At 46.6% G+C, this 8,511-nt stretch overlaps 1 protein-coding gene across 2 annotated transcripts in view; it reads right to left on the bottom strand.

The window, feature by feature from the left end:
* Window positions 1-8,511, bottom strand: part of LOC140715929 (uncharacterized) — a 288,549-nt gene that overhangs the window by 68,827 nt on the left and 211,211 nt on the right. The gene's annotated exons all lie outside the window — the stretch shown is intronic.

The following is an 8,511-nucleotide window of genomic DNA, read 5'->3' on the forward strand; positions in this document are numbered from 1 at the left end:
CAGAATGAAAGCCCCACTTGTTCTCATTGAGCGAAAGCCTCACCCAGCCATCGAATGATGTTCACTGGCTGCCCCTGTAAGGAACTGAGGCAAACGCAGGATCTCCCGCAACCCCTTCACTGGGCAGCTGGTGTGCTGGTATATTTTTCATTTAACTTTCTCACTGAATTATCTCAATACTTTGAGCCTCATGGACCTTCTGTAATCTCCAGCACCCCCTAAAACCTGCCAAATAAGGGTACTGACCCTTAAGACCATAAGCCCATAAGGCACTGGAGCAGAATTAGGCCATTCAGCCCATTGAGTCTGCTCCAATCATGGCTGATCCAATTCCCTCTCAATCCCATTCTCCTGTCTTCTCCCCATAACCTTTCACATCCTGACTGATCGTAGATCTATCCACCTCCACTTCAAAAATACCCAATGACCTGGCCTCCACGGTCATCTGTGGCAACAAATTCCACAGATTCACTACCCTCGGGCTAAAGAAATTCCTCCTCAACTCCGTTCTATTCTGAGATTGTGCCCTCTGGCTGTAGACTACCCCAACATAGGAAACATCCTCTCCACACCCAGGCCTTTCAACATTCGATAGGTTTCCCATGAGATCCCCTCTTATTCTTCCAAATCCCAGTGAGTACAGGCCCAGAGCCATCAAACACACCTCATATGATAAGCCTTTCAATCTTGAAATAATTTTTCAGAACCTCCTTTGAATCCCCTGCCATCCAATTTCTGAATGGACATTGAACCCATGAACACTAACTCACTACTTTTCTGTTATTTCTGTATTTTGCACTACTTATTTAATTTAACTATTTAATATTCAGTCAGGCCCCGCTTAACGGTGAGGACGCGTTCCTCACTGGTGAGAGCACTAGGTAAATCAGCGCTCTGCGTACATTAATGGACATGTGCGCCCGATATAAAGAAAATCAAACCCAAGATAAATGATATCTTATTTTACGTTTACACGGTAATTTGTGAAGGAACAAACGTGCAAATTAAGGCTCTCACCATGAGAATGCAGTTTCAGATCCACGCTAACGCTTTTCCTAGCCGTAGATGCACTACCCTTACTGGAAGCTACAGGGTGTTTTCCAGTCATTTTGGGTGAAAAAATGGAATAAATTGGCAAGGGAGGAAGAACGTTTACACACACGGGGGAGTCAGAGCATGAAGTAATATGTGATTAACTGTGATTAGCTCAGTGCATATATCAAGCGCTCTCATTGGCTATAATTTTCATTATTACTTTTTAATGCACATTTTCTATGTTTTTCAACACATATGTTTTGTATTTTAAAGCACATTAAAAGGAGGCGGATATGATAGGGTCTTTTAAGAGGCTTTTAGATAGGTACATGAAGCTTAGTAAAATAGAGGGCTGTGGGTAAGCCTAGTAATTTCTAAGGTAAGGACATGTTCGGCACAACTTTGTGGGCTGAAGGGCCTGTATTGTGCTGTAGGTTTTCTATGTTTCAATATATTACTGACCGAGCAACCTTGCAACAATATCTTCCTTCGGGTAAATAAATAACGACTTACTTTATCCTAATTTATCTCCTCCTGGCTTTCACAGGTCGACGTGGTAGCATAGTGGTTGGCACAACACTTTACTGTACCGTCGACCCCGGTTCAATTCCCGCCGCTGGCTGGAAGGAGTTTGTGAGTTCTCCCCGTGACCGCGTGGGTTTCCTCCGGGTGCTCCGGTTTCCTCCCGCAGGCCAAAGACGTACCAGATGGTGGGTTAAGCGGTCATTTTAAATTGTCCTGTGATTCGGCTGGCGTTAGATCGGGGGATGCTGGGTGGTACGGCTCGAAGGGCTGGAAGGTGCCTCATCCCCGGAAACAATCAACACGGTCGCACCTCAAGGATACGCGTGGAGCCCACTGCTCCACTCCCCCTGCGCTCACGAGTGTGTGGCTAGGCATCAGCTCAAATGCAGCAACAACGCAGTTGATAGAGCCTTGATTGGTCACGCCGTGAAGGAATAGGGGGAGGTGTAAGCAATTGGGGCTGAGAGGGAAAATGAATCAGCCATGATGAAATGGTGCAGTAGACTCAATGGGCCAAATGGCCTGATTTTGCTCCTATAGCTTCCGGTTTTAAGTCTCCACGTCTCATCGTAGAGTACAAAGCGCTGGTAAACTGGAGTTGTACAGATGAGTGTTGGTGGTCGGAATGTACTTGATGGGCAGAAAGGCCTGTTTCGGTAAGGAATGGCTGTGCGACTCTGTATCGCCCTCCACCCCATCTCCATGAAGGTGAAACAACTTCAAAGGACTCAAGTTTCACTGGATCTACACCGGCAGTCGGGTTCTGACATCAGCTGGGGTGTTCAGGAGTGGACTGGCACGAAACAGATGGAATTATAATTACCAATAAAACCCCGCCGACTCTATCTCACATGGCAAGTTGTCTCTCAGAATAAGCCTTGGACGCACATAATTCAGGACAATTCCCAAGACCGGTAATTCAAATCGGCAATTCCCGAGCGAACTTCAAAAGTAGGGGCTGCTCCTAATTTGTGCACCCCAGACACCACCTACAGAGCAGTGCAAGAAATAAATTCTATTCTGTCCAAATCAAAGTACTTCATCATCCCGGACTTCCTGAAAACAATAAATAAAAGAGGTAGGAAAGAAAGGCAGATGAGAAAATAAACTGGACCAATTTACAACAAAGAACTTCTATAAACTGAAACTTTCAAGGGGTTTTAACCTAACGGCAGAGTTGAAGGCTCTTTACAGGAAACAGAACCTTTAAGGTCACAGCAGTTAGTGCCTCCTGTTATTTTCACAGCCAGTTTCGTGAGTGAACTGACCAAAGTATTAAGAGCAGTTAATATGTGTGTGTTGAAGCATAAAAAGGGCTCGCTGTAGCAGTGGGCAGGGCAGGAAAACAAGGTCAATTATTTGATGGGATGCAGACAGTGATTACAGAGGGGAATCAAGGGAACGACATTATCCAGGACACGTCAATGCAGTTAGGTAAATTAATGAATCGTTTCATTTGAAATGTCCTTTATTGAATCAATTTATAAAGCCCTTTCAGAGAGGAACTCATTAGATGAAAGCAAACTGACCAAGAGAGAATAGACAATATTCATATAAACAAGGCATGATGGGTAACATTGTGTTACCTTATTATTTTTAATTCTCTTATGAATAGTGCCAGCATTTATCGCTTATCCTTATTGGTCCTTGAGGTGGTGGTCTGGATCAACTGCTGTTTCTCTAGCGATGTTGCTCCCACACTGGTATTGGAGAGGATATTTCAGAGTGAGACAGCAACAGTGAAGATATAGTTGGAAGTCAGGATTGGAGGGGGAAATCCTCCAAGAGGGCCACAACCTTGTCGTAGGGTCTGGAGGCTCGCGTGCCTCACTGACCCGGAGAACTACGTTGGCGGGAGTCAGGGCTTTGGTAGGGTCACCTGTGCCAAGCAGGTCAAAGGGGAGAGGACAGACTAAGAGTGGTCCACCGGTCCTCCAGGTTTGGGGCTAACAACCCTGACTGGTCAAACAAAATCGATACAGAAACAGCAACGAAGAATTGCTCTACATCTGAGTGTGACGGTATTCCTGAGTCTCCACCTGGGATTTGCACGACTGACAGTAGTGAAAACCAAGCCACTGACACAATGAAGGAAGCCCTGAACACCGCCAGAGATGGAGGACCTTCATCGCTGCCCATAAGGCCAGAGGCGTGACAGGCAGAAGAGAGAGTGGGGATTACACACAAAACGCTGGTGGAACTCGGCAGGTCAAGCAGCATCTATGGACAGGAATAGACAGTCGAGGGTTCAGTCTGCGATCCTTCATCAGGACATTAGATGAAGGGTCTGGTCCCGAAACACCGACTGCTTATGCCTTTATTCCGCCTGACCTGCTGAGTTCCTCCAGCGTTTTGCGTGTGTGTCTCTGAAGTCCCAGCATCTCGTGTTTGCAACACAGAGGGATCCCTGCAGGTGGTGATGTTCCCTTAGCACTTTTCCTGCTGTCTCTCACGGCTGTAACGGCTACCATCTGAAAACAACAGAGGTCCAGAGACCTTCAGACATGAGTACAAAGCCTGCCACTGCAACCCGGAACTTAACCAGCTCATTCAACCTGGAATTTAAAAGCCAGAGTAAGTAATGGTATCTAGGAAACTACCAGATTGTCACCAGGACTCAACTGTTTCACCGATGTCCTTCAGTTAATGAAATCTGCCATTCTTATCTGGACTTGACTGATACAACTCATGAACGGCAAATGTTGTCGCCTCTTAACTACTCTCCCAACAGATCACTCAGTATCGGTTTAACAAAGTCAATAAATCTGATATCAACCTACAACTCCCTCAGCCAGTGATCGATTAACAAAAGCACATGGACCTTGACAATCCGGTCACCGTGTCAATGAGGGGCTAATAAACAACACAAGGTTGCTTGTTGACTGTTCAAAGTTCAAAGTACATGTATGTCACTACATACAACCCTGAGATTCATTTTCCTGCAGAAATACTCAGCAAATCTATAGAATAGTGACTATAACCGGATCAATGAAAGATCAACCAGAGGGCAGAAGACAACAAACTGTGCAAATGTAAATTCAAATAAATAACAATAAATAACGAGAGCATGAAATATCAAGATAAAGAGTCCTGAAAGTGAGATAATTGGCGGTGGGGCAAGTGAGTGTAGCTTCGGTACCGAAGAAACCACAACCAAAGGAGTTGAATGACTTCAGACCTGTTGCCTTGACGTCGCACGTGATGAAGACCATGGAGCGGCTGATAATACAGAATCTGAGGCCACAAACCAGGCACGCCCAGGATCCTCTTCAGTTTGCATATAAGGAGAAGGTGGGAGTGGAGGATGCTATCACGTATTTGCTGCACAAATCACTCTCTCACCTAGAGGGGGTCAGTTGTGCTGTGAGGATTACATTCCTTGACTTCTCTAGTGCCTTTAACACCATCCAGCCCAAGATCTTAAGGCACAAACTAACGGAGATGGGAGTAGACTCTCACATGGTGGATTGGATAGTGGACTACTTGACAGATATACCTCAGTATGTGCGGTTGGGAGACTGTAGGTCTGACACGGTGGTCAGCAGCACAGGGGCGCCGCAGGGAACCGTACTCTCTCCGGTCCTGTTCACCCTGTACACATCAGACTTCCAATATAACTCAGAGTCCTGCCATGTGCAGAAGTTCGCTGATGACACGGCCATAGTGGGGTGTGTCAGGAATGGACAGGAGGAGGAGTATAGGAAATTGATACAGGACTTTGTGATATGGTGCAACTCAAACTACCTGCGTCTCAATATCACCAAGACCAAGGAGATGGTGGTGGACTTTAGGAGATCTAGGCCCCATATGGAGCCAGTGATCATTAATGGAGAACGTGTGGAGCAGGTTAAGACCTACAAGTATCTGGGAGTACAGTTAGACGAGAAGCTTGACTGGACTGCCAACACAGATGCCTTGTGCAGGAAGGCACAGAGTCGAATGTACTTCCTAAGAAGGTTGGCGTCATTCAATGTCTGTAGTGAGATGCTGAAGATGTTCTATAGGTCAGTTGTGGAGAGCGCCCTCTTCTTTGTGGTGGCGTGTTGGGGAGGAAGCATTAAGAAGAGGGACGCCTCACGTCTTAATAAGCTGGTAAGGAAGGCGGGCTCTGTCGTGGGCAAAGTACTGGAGAGTTTAACATCGGTAGCTGAACGAAGGGCGCTGAGTAGGCTACGGTCAATTATGGATAACTCTGAACATCCTCTACATAGCACCATCCAGAGACAGAGAAGCAGTTTCAGTGACAGGTTACTATCGATGCAATGCTCCTCAGACAGGATGAAGAGGTCAATACTCCCCAATGCCATTAGGCTTTACAATTCTACCTCCAGGACTTAAGAACTTTTTAAAAGCTATTAATGCTTTTTGAGACGGTTATTTAGATGCATATCATATTTTTTTACTGAGTTAAGTATTGTATGTAATTAGTTTTGCTACAGCAAGTGTATGGGACATTGGAAAAAAAGTTGAATTTCCCCATGGGGATGAATAAAGTATCTATCTATCTATCTATCTATCTATCTATCCCCTTTTATTTAAGAGCCTGATGGTTGATGGGTAGTAACTGTTCTTGAACCTGGTGGTGTGAGTCCTGAGGCTCCTGTGCCTTCTGCCTGATGGCAGCAGCAAGAAGAGAGCACGGCCTGGGTGATGAGGATCTCTGATGATGGATGCTACTTTCCAACGACAGCGTTCCATGTCGATGTGCTCAATGGTTGGGAGAGCTCTGCCCATGATGTACTAGGCCAAATCCACTACCTTTTGTAGCATTTTCCATTCAAAGGCATTGGCGTTTCCATACCAGGCCGTGATGCAGCCAGTCAATACACTCTCCACTGCACATCTATTAAAGTTTGTCAAAGTTTTTGATGACGTGCCAAATCTCCGCAGATTCCTAAGGAAGTAGAGGCGCTGTAGTGCTTTCTTCGCAATTGCATTTACATGCTGGGTCCAGGACAGGTCCTCAGAAATGGTGACACCCAGGAATTTAAAGTTGCTAACCCTCTCCACCTCTGATTCTCCGATGAGGACTGGCTCATGGACCTCTGGCTTCCCTCTCCTGAAGTCTACAAACAGTTCTCTGCTGAAGAGCATGGCATCCATTCTAAGAGTGAAGACAACAAAGGGTTTTGCAGTGCACTTTCCGTTGTGTGGGCACAGTGACACACAGTGACTCTACTCACGGGAGCACGCACCACCACTCCCAGTGGCCGGTTACCTCAATTGGTGAGGTGCCTCACCAGCCACCTCAGAAGCTGGAGAACTGGTGTCATGTCTACCTCAATCCCGAAGAAGAAGTCATTGAACCGTAGGCCTTTCGGCCCAACTCATCCAGACTGGCCTGACTGACAGAGGAAAACAAAATTAAGAGGGGTATAGATAGGGTAAATGCAAGCAGGCTTTTTCCGCTGAGGTCGAGTGGGACTACAACCAGAGGTCATGGGTTAAGGGTGAAAGGTGAGAAGTTTAAGGGGAACATGAGGGGTTGCTTCTTCACTCAGAGGGTGGTGAGGGCGTGGAGCGAGCTGCCTGCACAAGTGGTGGAGTGACCTCGATTTCAGCCTTTAAGAGAAGTTTGGATAGGTACATGGATGGTAGGGGTCTGGAGGGCTTTGGTCCCGGTGTAGGTCAATGGGAGTAGGCAGATTACATAGCTTCAGCCTGGACTAGATGGGCTGAAAGGATTGTTTCTGTGCTGCACTTCACTATGACTCTATGACCAAGTTGCCCAAGTTCAAAGTTCAAAGTACATTTATTACCAAAGTTTGTATACTATATGCAACCTTGAGATTCATCTCCTTACAGGCAACAACAAAACAAAGAAACCCAATCAAACCTATTTAAAAAGATTGTCAAACACCCAATGTGCAAAATAAAAATCAAATCATGAAAGCAGTAAAAGTAAGACAATAACATTCAGAACCGAAGTTCACGAAAGTGAGACCACAGTCACGAAGCCGGCCATCACCGCAGCCAATCCAGGAGCTCGTCAGCCGCAGGCAGCAGCCTCAGTTCAACGCAAGTGCCGGCACTTAAGTCGGCCAAACCTCGGGTCCTCCCTCCCTCTCAGGCCCATTTGCAGACATTTGCCCCATATTCCTCCGAACCTTTACCTGCCCAAGCATCTGTTAAATCTTGTTATCGTATCTGCCTTAGCCACTTCTTCTGATAACTTGCCGCATCTATGCATCGCCCTCTGTGTGATAAGGTTGCTCCTCAAGTCCCTTTTAAACCTCTTCCCTCTCACCCTAAACCTATGCCACCCAGTTTTAGATTCCGCAACTCCTGGGGAAAGGCTGTGAGCATTTCCCCCCACCTATGCCCCTGTCAGTGTCAATGTTAAAAAGTGAGAGACAGTAAATGAAGGAACTCTGGGGGAGTTGGGCGACTTTAACGAGTTAGCACATCATGCCCAGAATATCACAAATAGAGTTACGATCCCACAGAAACTGCTCCAAACCCATCTTCTTGTCCATGCTCAGTTCCGTAGGACTGATACCCCACCCTCTGGTGTGCACCCCCTGCAGCCCGATGTGGGAGGTGGGAGACGTGAGAAGCCCCACCCATGCCACACTCACCCTGCCATCAGGAAAAAGGTACAGGAGCCTCAGGACCAAAGCCACCGGGTTCAGGAACAGTTGTTACCCCCTCACCCATCAGGCTGTTGAACAAAAGCAGGATAACTTCACTCAAAACACAAAAAAATGCTGGAGGAACTCAGCAGGCCAGGCCGAGACCCGAAACGTCGACTGTTTACTCTTTTCCGTAGGTGCTGCCTGGCCTGCTGAGTTCCTCCGGCATTTCCAGTGTGTTGCTTGGATTTCCAGCATCTGCAGATTGTCTCTTGTTTGTAACCTCACTTGCCCCATCATTGAAATGTTCCCACAACCTATGGATTCACTTTGAAGGAGTCTTCATCTCATGTTCTCGATATCTGGTGCTCATTTATTT

The sequence above is a fragment of the Hemitrygon akajei genome, chromosome 24 (genome assembly GCF_048418815.1).
Source record: "Hemitrygon akajei chromosome 24, sHemAka1.3, whole genome shotgun sequence".
NCBI classification, from domain to species: domain Eukaryota; kingdom Metazoa; phylum Chordata; class Chondrichthyes; order Myliobatiformes; family Dasyatidae; genus Hemitrygon; species Hemitrygon akajei.